The sequence below is a fragment of the Rhea americana genome, unplaced genomic scaffold, assembly GCF_003343005.1.
Source record: "Rhea americana isolate MKP2758 unplaced genomic scaffold, rheAme1 scaffold_254, whole genome shotgun sequence".
Lineage (NCBI taxonomy): Eukaryota > Metazoa > Chordata > Aves > Rheiformes > Rheidae > Rhea > Rhea americana.
In genome coordinates this window covers 108155-124465 of record NW_028186373.1, presented here as the reverse complement: position 1 = coordinate 124465, position 16311 = coordinate 108155, and the positions used below count along the sequence as shown (strand labels likewise).

Here is a 16311-nt window from a genome sequence, read left to right as displayed (position 1 = left end):
ACTTTCTGAAAACTGGTAAGGGAATGGCTTATGTTTACAGTGCATTGATACAGTTAAGATGTGATAGCTACAGCATGCTGCTTTAAAAAGTTCAAGTTACCTTAACAACAACTAAGCTAGAAATCTTGGTTCAATAGAGAAGTTTCAATTTGATTGTATTTCAGTCTCTCCTAATTTTTCAGTTGGCTGTTTGGCCTTCAACTAAGGGTATCTATTCTAAAGTTGGTAATCAGTGGAGTACTGTAAGGAATAAATAGTTGGTTCAAGGTTTTTGCAGTATCTTCTCCCTTTCCTTCCCTAATCTGCTAAAGCACCTGGGCAATATTTAACTGAAATTCAAACAAAGGGAAAGGAAACTCGCTTTGAAATGTAAGCAAAGCACAGCCTTTGTAATTCACACACTGGGAAAGTGCTATACCCAACATAGCTTTAACTGCTGGAAGAGCTTCTCATGAACACATCTGCCTGATTATCTTCCTTTCAGTACCTGCTCTCCTTCTAGAATCTGTCAGTACTACCCAAATGGCTACCGACATGACAAGTAGATAGAAGAAGTAGCCTATAAGGCTAGCATTAAATAAAGAGACTGACTTAAAACAAACCTAATTAAATTATTGTCAGGTGAGTAGTATGGCTTGATACTGAAAGTCACTAATATGTTTATTCTGGCTGTTTGGGTTGAAGAATTTTGCTGAAGTTGCTCCTTGGGAGTTCCTCACCGCATTGATACAAATTTCAGAGGAGGAACAGATATCAATCTGAGTTGAGGGGTGAAGTGTCTTTTGTGTTGCTGTGGGGTTTTTGTTTTTTCTTTTTGTTTGTTTTAATGGAATACCGGCTCAACGGTGTCACAGTTGTCTGAAATGTTATTTACAACAAAGCTACCTCCAAATAAAGGGTATTTTCATAACCATTAAGAGGATAAATCTGGCTCACCTATGGTTCTATTTAAGATGCAAGTGAGATAAGTAAATGTGCATATGAGGAAAAAAACTGAACCTGAGCCAGCCTCCTGCAAAGATCTGCAACATATATTTTATCCAGAAATTGTTGGGGTTTTTTGTTTTCTTAATACTCAGAATATATTAAATGTCTTTACATTCATAGGATTGGCTAGCTCAGGAGATTTTCATAACTAGACAGAGGAACTTTTACCTCCAGGTCAGCTATCTGAATCCAAGACAGTTTGGAAGACTCTTTCAAATGATCTAGAGCTCAGGTTCCAGATCTTGATCTTGAGGCTTCTTGTCAAACTATTAAGTACTGCCTCCAAGCCAATGAATGACTCCTAGTTTTCCAGGCTAATTCTGATTGGGATCTGGATTTCAAACTACATACAGCCAACAAAGATTCCATCTCAGATGTAAACWCTAAAAAGAATACTATACCTCTGTTAGTTTGCACAAGCACTTTGTTTGTATAACTTTGTTCATTTCTCCCTTGATGAAACTCAGCCTTTGTTCTGTAATCCATAATCTTACCTCTAGGTCAAAAGTCCCTCTATCCTACTTCCCACAACATATAAAATCAGGCTGAGCCAGAAGCTTTGCTCAGCTCCATGGTGCAGGAAACGCTGTCCTTTACCCTGACCAAATTCCCAAGTGGCTGCATCTCTTGTCAAAAGGGAGTTATTAGATTTCAGAGAAAAAGTATAGATAACTGTTCTGTGAAGCAGGTGGGAGGAAGCTGGCACTAGCTGTAAAGGCATTAGCTGGCAGTATCAGTGTGAGTAGCTAACCAGGCCATGAAATACACCACTGTGTTTCTTCCTGCCTTATTCCACAAGATGGCATTAGTGAGCCTAGAGAGACCTACATGAAAGCCCAACTATTGCAGCTCAGTCTATCCTAAATCCTTACCTTGAGAAGTACTTCAACATTGCTGTCTCTGAGGCAAGAAACAGAATTTCTTCAGTCACGTTTTTCCCTCACTCTACATCCCACTTCAGCAACACTTCACAGCCTAGGTAAGTGATAAAACAGCCAATCAAATGCCTTCAGTGTTTGGAAGGTAAACATCCTGCCTTTGAAGAGATTGTTAAGCCAGGACCAACAGAAGAAGAGCTAAAAATCTATTTAAAGCACAGCTCAGTCACAATTATGCAAAAAGCACGAGAGGGAGGGAGGGAGAGAGAGAATGTGTATTCTGTGTGACAGCTGATTAAATTTTCAGAACAAATGRCTGAAAAAAGAGGACATAACCCTCTTAACAGGGTTGGTGAGGCCATCAAGACTTAGCAAGCAGAGTGGGTCTGTTATGGTAATTAAGAGTGTGTTGATTGAACCTGCCTTCAGCTATTACTGGATTTGTGCTCTGTATCAGAGGAGGATGACAAACAGAAAAGACAGGAATATCTACAAAGAAACTGTGGTGGAGAGAGCAAAAACTATATTAGAAGATACTTAATGAATTAGTGATTATTCTTCTCCCTTTGAAATCAATAATGAAGGTGATTATTATAGTATTTCAGAGAAGAAACATCTGCCTCAAAGAGGCATGGTGACTGACCCAAAGCCACAGATCAAGTCACTGGTGTAGACAAAATCCAGGACAACTGAATTCCAGTTCCTAGCTTTAGCTACGGGACCATGGACTTCCTGGTCTTGGAATGAAGCAGTCCAGCAAGGGGAGAGGGAGTGTCTGACTAGATGCCAGAAAGCAGCACTTACAAACTCAGTTAAATTTTGTGAGAGGAGATTACTTGGAGGAAGAAAAGCTACCCACTTTTCCTCCTTACTTTAAAATCGCACAAATAGCCTTTTTTTTTTTTTTTTCCTCTCCTGAANTCTCCTGAATAAAAAGAACAAGCCTGTGTTATTTTTCTTACTGGCAAAAAGTGCCATGCTCTGCTACAGAGTTGTCCTCAATTTAAGGTGCTGTACAGGTCAATTGGTCAAATCCTGCTTGTCTTAAGTGATACAAGTTATCCTCTTGGGCTTATTCTCTCAAAGAATGTAAGGCAAACAAATTTGACCAAGTGGATCTACAGTGTCAAGGAAGAAATGAACTTGGCAATAGTGCATGCAGTGGGCTGGGTTCCAATGTCCTATCTCTTTATGTAAAACTATGACCCCAAAGTTATTTGGGATTTAGAATTCAGTGGCATTACTCCAGACCCCCATCAGCCACAGAGAGCAAACACTGGTTCCAACTAAATAGACTTTTTTTTTTTTTTTAATGAAAACTAGAAAGAGCAAAGAGAYTGCCTTTTATCTATATACCATTTCACTTTCCCTACTCACAGAACTCAAAACTAATAATTCCCTTTCTTTTTATTTGAAGTCAGTCTTACTCCTGAAATTCAGCTGACTTGGCTAGTATGAACTACAGGAAGTTAAAAACYGATCAACCAAACAAACCCACCTGTTATTTTCACTGTAACATTCAAGAAGAATTGTGTTAATTGGAAGGACTATCTTAATTAAGAAACATCCTGGAATGTGACAGATTCCAGCTCTACTGCAGGTATCCTAGACATTTATACACATCTCACTTTCAATGCCTTTGCCTCAATTTTTCATTGGTAAAACAGAGAAAAAAATTATAGAATCACAAATAGCTGAAATCGGAAGGGACCTCTGGAGGCCACCTAGTCCAACTCACCTGCTCGAACTAAAGCCAACTAGAGCAGGTTGCTCACAGCCTTGTCCAGTTGGGCTTTTAATATCTCAAAAGATGGAAAACACGCAAGTTCTCCAAGCAATCTCACAGTAAAAACAGTTTTCTTAATGTTTAAGCGGAATTTTGTGTGTTTCAATTTATGCCCATTGCCTCATCCTGTCATTGGATGCCACTGAACTCTCTCTCTCTCTCTTTTTCTCCCTCCCCTCAAATATTTGTATCCATTAGTAAGATCACCCTGAGCCTTCTCTTCACGAATCCTAGCTTGCTCATACGACAGATGTTCCTTTAATCATCAAAATATTTAATCTCATTTTTTGTCTAACTTGTCTAGATCCTAAACTGTTCAGGAATTCCACCTGTCATCTTAGTTGAATTACATGTACACTAGATGTCTACAGGCCTGCAGCTAGAAGTCACAGTGCTTTATAAAGTCAGTGGGGAGAAAAGGGTTCTTACGGGATGTGATTTATAGCACCAAACTGGATGGTGTGAATGTGTGTAGATTAGCTGCCCTGCAGCTATATGATGCAGTCCTGCAATCCATCAGTGTGATGTTCTGACTTCTGTTAAGACCCTTTGGTCCTACTGCAGTCTGAAAACCAGACTGATCTACCTATCTAATCTAAAACCCCAAATATTCTAGAAGATTTGTGTGAACCATTACCATTTTATTTTCTCACTATTCCTCTGGACACAATTCTTTGTTGATGTTGAACGTATAATACAATGCTATTACTCAGAGTATGCTAAAACGTACAGGTCTAATTTAAGTATGGTATTTAATATATTTCTACTGAATGTAGGTCTAGAATAAACAGCTGCATAAAACAGCCCATGGGAAATGTCACATGAGCTGGATACCTAATCATCCTGTTTACCTTCTCATACCGTGCTGGCAGGCTGTATGCTTTGTTGATGCTACCTATGCAATGGTTTTTTATTGCACTGCTTAGACTGACATTGCATCATCTCATACAGTGAGAGTTCAAAACAGGCTTGTGATTAGAGACCAGCTATGTGTGCACTTTTGTCACTCTGATGAGAAAACTGGCAAGAAGAAATCAGACAAAGAGTAGAAGGGAGAAAGAAGATGAGCTACCTGAGCTGTTTCATCAGAAATGGATGAGCTGCCTGAAAACAGGAAAAATAAATGCAATCCACCTACTGCTTTGCATAGTGCTTTTGGGTGGGAGATGCTATATAAATACCTCCTGTGGAAGATCATGTTTCAGAAGCAGAGGAAACTGCCTGGATTAAACAAACAAACAATCCCCTACAAAACCAAAAACATACGGAGTAATGCTGTTCCAACCCAGAAAAGGAAAAGATCTTTCTTTTCTCTAGTTTCTCTCATTCTCACCACCAATAAAACCACATTTTATCAGAGGCTCCCTTTTTCCCACAAGATCCCATCAAAATGATTAGCTATTGACAGAAGATATTAGCCCTTGTGATACTGTGCAGTGCATGCTATGATACAAAAAATACAGAAATTTTTTTACTAATTCCTTCCTTTTCATTTTCCTTACATGTGCTCTATTTTAGATATAAAACTTATATGTCCAAATCTCTAAGCTTTAATCAGGGACCTAGGTGCTAGGAAAAAAATGCTAACATAATTAAACAAATAATAGGAAAAAATCGGGCTAAGGATAGTTTGAGAAGCTGTGGGTTTAATTTGGTGCTTTTTTCATTCATTTATAATTATAAAAGATAAAACTGAAAGTGTGTACATGTATCTAACTATTTTCTATTCCCCACAATCATTCTATTTTTTCTCTCTCTTGTTTATCTTCTTAGACCTGGTACTGTAAGCAGGCCATTTGGTTCTTGTTTCTGTCACAGCTCAGCTTGTGGTCATTTACCTGTGTACTCACGATTAATGCAAATGTCCAAATTAGTCACTTCACAAATCAGGAACAACATTCAGAGAAATAAAACTACAAAGAAGGAGTCTCTTTTCACTTTGGAGATGGGGTGGGTGAAGGAGGAGGCAACTGCTAAGTCCAAAAATGAGTCACATTGGTCTGTTACGATTTTACAAAAACACATGAATCCCTAATCACAGTTGTGAATGCAGAAGGGTCTTTCTGGCAGGCAATCAATTCCAGCATGTCTGCAGTTCTGGTGATTCATATCTTAAGCTTTTAGTGCATTGTCTTGAATTCAGGGAAGGCTCCAGTATAAAAAATCTGGCATAGGAAGTTCAGCTTCCTTTCCAGAAGATTTCCCTCCTCCACCCCGTTATATGCAGAGCAGCAGGAAATGTATTTAAGCCTCGCCTATGCTGAGTGAAAACTTGTAACTGTAGAACTGTTTACATTTACAGCCAAAACGTGCAGCTGAAGTGTTCAAGATAGGCAGCACAGAAGACAAATCTTAATTTGTCTTCAGACTTAATCCCCAAAATATCTTGAACTGTGGAGTTGTATTGTTGTAACCATATACAAAGCTGGACTTAGTCGCTAAGTAAAAATATGATCAAAATGGGAGATATAGATGACCATTATTGCCTTTCAATCCCATTTCTACAGTGGACTTAGCAAAAGTCTTATTGGTGTCAGTGGTAATACTGCCATAATATAAATTTGCTGCAATTGCAAAATACAGAAAAATATGGCAAATCAGGCCTGGATTAAGTCAATGCCTAAATGCTCACTATTTTTAATCGCGCTAATTTTAATTCCTAGATTTTATCCAGACTGCAGTGTCCTTTAAAAACAGCTTGCTAGGCTCTAGTCTGAGAGCCAGGAAAGTCCAGTTTGAGCCTCAGACTGAAACAGGTACAAAAAACGGGTACTCTAGGATACATACTCTGAAGGAGTATTCTAGGAGCATGTAAATATTCTAGGAGAATAACAATGTGGAATGAGTGTGATCATACAACATTAAWGATCTCTGAGCTAAGTTTGCAAATACTGGCCATACTACCTTGTGCGATATACATATACAAACAAAAATGATCGATTGCCAAAGTCATAAGCAATATAGTCATGGCAGTGAAGCATTGTACACCAGGGCTAGCTCGAACTGTGGCATGACACTGATGTAGCTTACTCTGCTTTCTGTTCTGGCATTTGCTTGATGAAGTATCTCCGGGATGTGTAGCTATGTTACTTGTGCTCCACCACATGGTGTAGACAATCCCTACAATACTCTATTGGTATAACAAAACCAGCATGCTATATTTGCAGAGTGGATATGAGTAAGCTGTATCGAGCATAGTTTATTCCATCACCAYATCCCCAGAACAGAACATGCTATACTGGTTAAAAAAACAGTAGCAGCTCCTACTTCAGAGCCTTTCACCAGCGTAACTAGAACAGAGATCAGCACAGCAGCAATGTGAACAGGGGGAGAGAAGCCTGAACAGCTACTCCCTCACCATGTGATCCAAAGTGCAGACTATACTGGCTAGCTAAAGACTGAAAGACAGCTACAGCTCTTTTAGCACTTTCAGATTTAATCTAGCTGTACCTAAGACCTCCCCTCGCTTCCCTGACTGCTGTATATATGCTGGCACAAGTGAGCACATGGATCTGATTTTAGCTCTAGCATAGGTTGAGGAAGTGTGGTAATGAAAATAAACTATTGCAATACACACAGATGAGGCAGAATACTATCCTGGAACCACACTGACAGTTACTAACATGCTGCCTAACACAAGCCTGGCAGAAAGTCAACATCCGAAAGCTTTATACTGAATTTTCACAGTCATAAAAAGGGAAGTCACCTCAGTGCCAAATGCCATTGTTCGCATCAGGAGACAGTGAGTTTTTAAAATCCTTACCACATCACCCATCTACACATGCACATGTACAAGAAAAAAGAATATTTGAGGTTCAAGCGCACTATGAATGCTCACACTAACAGAGCTTAATAAATAATAAATAGCAGTACAGTCAATATCAAATGTTAAAAGGTGATGCTGTGTCTAGATATATATCTACTGACTAGTGCATATTAGTAAACCACATAGTGCTCTTAGCTTAGACCTCAACATTAATTTTGGCAGTGGAGGAAGGTTTTACTAAAAGTACTGAAAATGTCATTCATCTTTATTTCCATTACATCTTRCTCCTATGAGGATTTAAGCCCCAATATAGAACGGATGATGCAAAAAATCGTTTCATCTGTGAAATTGACTAGTGTGAATATAAATGATATGCAAAAAGTAAACTATCATCTTAAACAGTAAGTACATTCACTTTTAAAAATTTTAATACTATAATGTGTTATTCACAGGAATTGCTTTTTTTTCTCTCAAATGTTCTTTTAAAATTACTTGCACGCTCAAATAGCTTTAGCTACATTTTGATGGTAGCCTGTAATACACAGGACTACAGAATTATTTTGTACTTTTTTATTAAGAGATGAACAGCATATGGATGTGTCAGTGACTCAGATGCTGAACCTTTTTGAGTAAGTCCTAAGCCTTTCAGGACTCACTGAAATTAGCTGGAATTTTACTTACTTGCAGGTTTGGATCCATAACCTCAGAACAGGACACATCAACAATTGTCTAGATCGTTCTGCTGCTGTTATATTACCAGTGCAAATTCCTACTGGTACCACTGTAGTAGAAGTCACAAAAGACACAATGGTCTTTATGTTTCATTGGATTAGCATGATACACAGCAGTAATGTAACAGCATAACTCACCCTAAACACACACAGGCAATATTATAGTTCTGTTGCTGAGCTTAAGTAAGAGATTTGTCAATCTATTACTTATAGTGTAACATAAAACCTGCTTTCCAGCTGTTACACTTCTCAAGTACAAATGTCTTTAATGAAGCATCAAAGCTCAGCATACAATAATCATCTAAGAAGAGACTCTATTATCAAATCTGAGACTAGTTTGTTCAGTTAATTGAAAGGTAAAGGCTTTTGGAGAAATAAGTAACTAATTACATTGCTTGTTTCCTTCTTAGTTTTTTCTTTGTTCATGGAGGCCTATGCCTATTACCTTTGGAAAACTGGGAGAGGGCATTGTGTTAGTTTTATTATGTTTTTCTGAATGTATTCCTTGACCTTTTAGAAATTCTTAGTTCGAATCTATTTGTGTTTTAGGATACGTCAAAATATTTTCTATAAAAATTATTCTTTTCAATAACTATTTTTTGTTCAATTAAACAAAAATCTACACGTAGCGGCCTAATTTTTGCATTACATTAAATTCTCTTTGCATTAAAACATAATTTTACTTGCTAGTTATTTACTACAATGTTAAATCTCCCCATGAGACAAATTTCCTACAGGCTAAAACACACACATCCCAATATGCAAATCCCCCCAAACAGAGCAGAAGGATTGTAACTTTCTTCATCCCATACCACAGGGTTTGAATAGTATTTCCAGAGCTGAGAAAAGCTGTAATAGAAGCAGCAATAGGTCCAATTTCCAAGTCTCTTTCAACCCAAGAACCTCAAAGGATTTTGGAAGCGTTACTGGATTAAACTTTGCAATACCATTGTATATTACTATGTCCATTCCCAATTGGCACACACAAAGCAGAGGAACAAATATTTTATTCAAAGTCAAACTCCACAACTAGACAAGAATAAAACTCAGAATATCAGAGAGTCTCACTCTTGAATTTCAAGCCCACAGCCAGTCTTCCCTAACAAACCGTAACTCATTTCTCCTGTGCTATATGGGAAAGCTATTAACAAGACTATTCTGCAGGCAGGATAAACTCTAAATGGGATTATCTCTAAACAAGATAACCAACTAAGACAGCAAATCATGTACTGACACTCGTGAAGAGAGCCAAAGAGTTATAGAAATAGAGGAAGCATGTATAAGAAAAAAATTGAAGTTCTATTTCCTTTCAAGAAAATGATAATTTTCATAAACAATAGTTGGCACCAAGAAGATGGTAAGACATAACATTTAAAATGCATAGTATAGAAAGGTCCATATTCTCTCCATCAAAACAATATGACCCTTATCTTATTTCCAGTGTTGTCAATGGGAGTTACTCTCTAGGAATATAAGTTAGCATTTAAAAAACAAAAACACATTTTATAGTTTTCAAAACAGAATTAGGCCAATCTGTGGATATTGGAGAAAAGGTGGGATGAGAGAAGAAAATTATGTTACCTTTTTATAAATTTTTATAAATATCAGCGCTTTTATCCAGCACAAAGTAACTGAAGTTGCCCAGCTCTTGGGAAGTAGGGCTGGAATACATGTTCACCTTTCTTTCCATGACAGTACATGCTTTTGGCACTACAGACTCATAGATTGGAATTTTATTAGCATCTTAAGAAATCAAGCATGTATAGTGAAATTCTAGTTCTGTTAAGCTAGGGGCAAAACTCCTGCATATCATATGTGTTCATTGTATGAACTTTAAATCTCCCTGAACCCTTAGAATAGCCAAGAGTTTTTAGCCTTTAATAATCACTCTAATGTTTCTGTCAGATCCTGTGGGTAGTGGCTTAAGAGAAGCTTCAATATATATATGTTTTATTTTGTTGCATGGAAACTTGAATTTTATAAGCACATCTTTTTTTTTTTTTTTTTTTTTTTTTTTTCCCAGCAGGTGCTCATAAGAAAGGGCTTTACAGAATCAGGATTTTTCAAGATCCTTACAAGTGACATCCCACTTGGGATGTCTACTGTGACAGAATCACAGAGGTCACTGGAAAGTTCTCTTTTTGAAAATGAGAAGACTCATCTTTGTGTTCAAAGAATATGAATTCTTAGAGATAGAAGATGTAGCCATTTTTTGCAATTCTTTCCTAGAAGCAACTGAAGAAAAAGGTAGATATGAGTCCTGAATGCTAACACTTCAATTCCTTTAGCTTTTTTTGGAACTCAAATCTGTAAAGAAACTTTGTCCCTTCTGCTCCTCCCATGATCATCATGAATTCCTCACTCTAAATCTTTCTGCACCCATGAGTGAGGAAATCCAATATGCAAGTCTTTCTCAGAATCACTGCATCATTTAGCCTGCTCAGGTTGTAGTTTAATGTACTCTTAAAAACAATTTTCTCTTTTATGTTTACCGTGCAATGCTTTCCCATTCAAGATAGGCACAACAGGGAGTACACATTCCTAAACCCATATGGAACCTGATGCCTAATGATTCTTATTGGTCCTCTCATAACTTTATGCCCTGCCATATCGTTTAATGATTTTAATCTTCAGCCCCTAAAGCTGTTAAGGCAATTTGAACAATAGCCTACCAGATGATATTGTCATGTAGTCTATGAAGAACCCCTATACACATTATGTAACATTCACACAAGATTTTTCTGGAATTACTTCTTAAATGTCAGGTTAGCATATATTTTTTGTTCTTCATTGAATTATCCTCTGCTGCAAGAACAGAGTGGTTGGGGTGAATTCAGCTGCCAATTTTGCTTCATGTGAATGATGGAAGTCTACTGATTTCAGACTCTCTTTCATGACCGTATTTTTCTCAGTCTCAGTGCACTTTCCCAAATAAATGCTCACTTTTGAAGTACAGGATGTAACTATTATTGAACCTACTCATTTTATTACTTACTACAATTAAATAAATGACTACTGAATTTTGCAAGCATACCTTATGCCTTTCTGGAATCATAAATAGGCTTTATTTGACTAAGCATGGATTCTCCAAGGACAGTGGTAAAAGTTCCCCTACTTGACTACATTTATGAATGTAGTTTTTGTTTTCTGGATTCTAGAATCTCCAGCAACATTGAAGCTATACTGCAACTGCGGCAATGAAGACATAGCTCTTTGAGGGAAAAGCACCCTCATTAGTAATTCCAACATGTTTGGTAGCTGCTTCCATATGACATCTGTGACCACTTGAAACTATTCTACCAAGGATGAAAGAATGTTCTATAGGAATCTGACATGTAACGAGATAAGTAAATCCTGTTTTGTATTTGGAGGTATTTCTCACAGGCAAACTTCACCGCAGGTCTGATGCATGAGACATTATGGAAATTTTAGTAGGCTGAATTCTCAATGTGGATTCTAAATTCTCAAAATCTCCAAGGTACCAGTTGTTTTTCTAACAGTTGTTCAGTGAGACAATGGTCCCCATGAGGAAAGTCCCCTTAAAGGGGAAAATATTAGGCATTAAGCTTTACTCAGCTGCTTAATACAAATTCATACAACTGAAATGGCACTGAAAATATTATTTTAGAGGAAGACATATAAGGTTGTATTTTATTGTGTGTATGTATGTGTGTGTAAATTTATTTATATATATGTGTACATATACACCCTATAGAGTATGATCGTTAAGATTATGGTAACAATGCCATTTGTTACTATCAGAGCTGCAGGATAGGGGTCTATACAGGAAAACATTCTGTCATTTACTTGCTTGTTACCATCACTAACTATGCTACCAACAGGACTAAGTCCATTCCCCACGAATCCATCTATATTGGTTTCATGTCACTAAGGGATTTCATCATGTTAAAAGAATATCCATTGGCCCAGGTAGGGTAGCTCTAAAACCTCTTTGACAAGCTCCAACAACAAACCACTTTCAAGAAGCAAAGTGCTGGTTTGCTAAGTTTAAAGGTACAGAAGAAGATGTAGACTAATACTACACACTTGAATATGAAGGAAAAACAGAGCAAGATCTCATACAATCATGAGCACATGGATAATTCTGATAAATTGTGATTATAGGAAAAAAGCATCAAAAATACTATTCTTCTGTGTCTCTCCAAATGGGTTTGTATAAATACAACCAAAAAATGAGAAAGTTCACTCAGGAACTAGGCAGGAATTTATTATTTTCTGAAGAACAAGCTGCTTCTACCATTGATTTGAAATGGGCCACAACGCAATAGGAACTGAGTAAGGGTTTCCCTTGGAAGTAAAGATACTTCATTATATTTATAAACTATATGTATAATGCCCTTTAGGACACATATAGGTCAGCGTATACTGTTCCCATGTAGCTTATTCTGCCTCAGTCAAGAATGAGCCATACAAATGAAGTAATATATATGCTTATTATATATTCACAATAACTTATACACACATTGATGCAGTAGAATGAAATCTACAGGAATACTGTAGGCCTTCAATTGCCTTTACACATCCCATATTCTTACCTTAATGAATACCTTCTTTATACCTCACATTTTTGAGAGATGCTCTTGGCCAAATTCTGTTCCTTTTTCCACTTCTTTCACAACACTATTCTACTTTTAAAGAAACAATAATAGACTTTTTTCAAGGGATTTTAGAGTGATTTAAAAAGTCCTTCAACAATTCTGAATTAACAGTTCACAAACTCATTTTGTAGATGAACCAATCTAATCAACACCCTAAGTAACAAGTTCAATATCATCCTGCAAGACTGCATCGTTAGGAAACTCAGGTGTATGGAACTCCCTGCCCTTCTTGTCCTAAATTACACTAATGCTTGCAAAACTAGTTCTTCCTACCTTAAAATGTTCCCAACTATATTCTCTTCTGAGTAAAACAATTTTACTAATTTTATGTTTTATGTTCTCAGAACTCATTCAAAATAATTCTTGTTCTGTAGTATAAGCAGACTGAAAGAAACTGTGATTTCATAATGTAACTAAGCAGACGGAGTGACTTCTTCCTCTGCCTGGCCTCAGTGATTATTTTTATTACGTAGGTATGTCTTTCTTTCCTTTTTTTATTAAATGATCGTGATATTCTGCTACCTGGATCCTTCCTTATAAACCAGCAGCAATAATTTTCATTCTATGGTTAAAGAACTGCACGCAGTTCCAGTTCAGTTAAGAAAAAAGAAAGTTCCCTATCTTCTGAGAAGACTTGGGCCTGAAGCATAGCTGAATGGAAACACTGCATAAGAGTCATTTAATTTTGATGGAAATTTAGAAGAAAGAACTGTATTGTTTTAAGGACCAAATGGAGTGATAATTTCAAAGCACATCAAAACCAAGGGAACATTTCTATAAATCTCAGCAGGTTTAATAGAATGCTGCCCGCTAGAAGTCATAGCATATGCAGAAAGACAAAGTATACTGGAAAGGGAAGTGGTGGTGTTGTGATCCTGGAATATGAGGTGTTTTTTTGAATTATTACTTTGGGTAAGTCCATTAGAAATACCCATCCGGGTGTAGAAGACACAAATAGAAATGCAGGCAATACAGAATTATTTACTACTTCTAAAAGTAGTATAGAAGTATCTGTGGAGCTGTGCAATTTTGAGAAGTGCTATTCTCCCTTTCTCYAAAAAGCAACACTTATTCCTGTTGGTGACAGTTATTCTTTACGAGTCCAGGAACAACTTGAGTTATCATAAAAATCATATAGTACATTTATTCAAATAACAATATGTAATTTTCAATAATTCCAATGCTATAACAATGCTATTTGTATGCAGAAAATGAATCACTTTCTAAGAAATGGGAAAAATACTGACGAAGATTCAATAAAACACAAATATAGCGTATTTTTAAAGTATACGTAATAGCAATTTCTTAATTGCTTAATTAAAAACAGAGTTTATAACTATTGTTAAATTAGACTATGTGCATTAACACACCAGAAGAAAATGTAGGCTTGAATTGTTGCCTTATTTCCGCTTATTTCTGATGATTACTGCACACTCTTGTGCTAAATACTATAATCTAGGACAGTTCTGTATGTATCTGCATGCACTTACAAAAATTTAAGATTAAAATGAAAATGAAAGTCTTATGAAGCCTTATGGATTTTCCTTAGCAAAACAGGGTACTTCTTTTATCTTTTATTTATCGTACCCTTTTTTTTTCACTGAAGTAATAAGTGCTCAGTATTTTATTCCAGACCACTGTTGGTGCACCCAAATGGCATTTTAATCTCTTTTCTGGATACAATCTTTACATAAAATTGATCTCTAACTAAAAAATAACATACAGCTGACCTACTACAGATCTCCCTAACCTTAGACTTTCTGACTTAAATATTGCACTAACTGCTTTGAAATGTCTAGAATACTTTGTAAATATCTAATAAACTGGTTGCAGTGTTTCTGAAGCACTTATATTTAACCAATAGGTTATAGATAGGAATGCAAGATCTAGCCCCAATCTCAAGAACATTTGAATACATTCCTAACCTGCCTGCAAGTCATTCCATTGATTTTAATTGGATCGTTCTGCATATTTATCCGCAGCAGTGGAGCACAATTTATTGCCCCTTGGTGAACAAAATAGAAGGAAGTTAGGACTATAATTAAAGAATCCTTGATTCTAATTCCAGCAAATTTCTTGTTATTTATAAATCTATAAATTTATAAATAAACATTTAAAAACAAATACCTCATTATTATATAACAAAGGCTTAATCACAGAAGCATCTAAGAGTTATTCATAACAGACAAGCTAAATCACTTAAATTAGCCCTCCCACTTTGTCTAATTGACAAACTTATTTTTTCCCTAACTGCAGGTAATCACAGCTACCCTCCCAGAACGCATGATGGCGAGTAACTGGTTATTTAAATCCTGGAGTAGCAAGTGGCTGTTGTAGGACTAGTTCGCAAGCTTTTGGAAATAATGTTTGTCTGTAGCTTTTTTATGTTATTAGACCATATTATTTTCAGGCAAAATTTTTAAGTATTCTCTCCAATAACGTGCTATGATTTGTTTTTTCTTTTTCCCCCTTTCTGTAGCTATTTGTTCTGSCAGTAAGCATACTTAGTAAAGAAAGGTTCTTATCATTTGAGTTAACAAGGTATAAGATAGAAAAACAACATTTAGGCCYGTTGGTAAGAGGAAAATGGTGTATTACTATCTACTTACTTTATATCATTAAGTAATGAAGCTTTAGTCTGTGAATGTTGATGTGAAACAATTCTGTCTTCATAACACCTACCCTGCCTGGCTTACTTGAGGTCCAGTCTGTTAAAAAAAAATATAGTTTGTTCTCTTATTTTTTGTTCGAGTTTCTAAATCCAATGCTCAATTCTTTCCAGACCAGGGGTGGGTGCTTATCCAGTAAGTAGAATTTTGAAACAGGACCCTGGACACTTTGGCAATGAAAATATCCCTATAGATGAGACTTAACCCCCCCCCCGAGCAATTTGTAAGCCCACAGAATTGTCTCTGAGGTGTCTCTTTTCTCTTTTTTTGTTGCATTTTTTGTTGCACACCTGCCCACGCCAGGTTTCGTGCCTACCCGCGGAGGCACCGCGGCCGAGGAGGCCGCAGCCGGGCAGAAAGCGAAACCGCCAGGCCCTCGCCCTTTGTCGGCACTCGGCGGGAGGAAGCACCCGTCCGCGGCGACGAGCCACGACAAAATGGGCGGGAAGAGGAAGACGGACAGTTGCTCGCGCCCCCCTCCTGCCGCGTGAACGCTTGCTTCACCCGCCCCGCCCGGCTGGAAGGGTGTTGCCTTCCTGTTGGTGTGTGTGCGCGTATGTGTGTGGCGAGGGGGGGGGGAGCGGCCCGCTCGGCACCGCATCCCCGGCGCTCCCGCCCGTACTGCCGGGTCACCGTCGAGGCAGCGCGGGCTCCAAGGAAGGCAGCGGCGCCCAGGCCTGCCGCCACCCGGAGGTGCGATGGGGGCAGGGCGGGGCGGTGCCGTGCCGTGCCGTGCCGGGGGGCTGGCGGCGGGGCGGAGCGGCGCCGAGCCGAGCCGAGCGGCGCCGGGGTTTCCCGGCCGGGCAGCACGGGCGGGGCGGAGTGGGGAGGTTACCGCGCCCAAGCTCTTGCTTCCCGATGGCTGCGCGGAGCTG

General features: G+C 38.0%; 1 long non-coding RNA gene across 2 annotated transcripts in view; it reads right to left on the bottom strand.

The window, feature by feature from the left end:
* Window positions 1-16311, bottom strand: part of LOC146594626 (uncharacterized) — a 20525-nt gene that overhangs the window by 3339 nt on the left and 875 nt on the right. Inside the window, exons 1-3 of one of the 2 annotated variants that reach the window (XR_014896127.1) lie at window positions 15753-15821; window positions 15377-15475; window positions 1860-1962 (exon numbers count right to left, since the gene is read on the bottom strand). This is a non-coding gene — a long non-coding RNA (uncharacterized LOC146594626). Of the gene's footprint in view, window positions 1-1859; window positions 1963-15376; window positions 15476-15752; window positions 15822-16311 lie in introns of those variants that run through there. The other variant, XR_014896128.1, reaches the window with a different exon arrangement.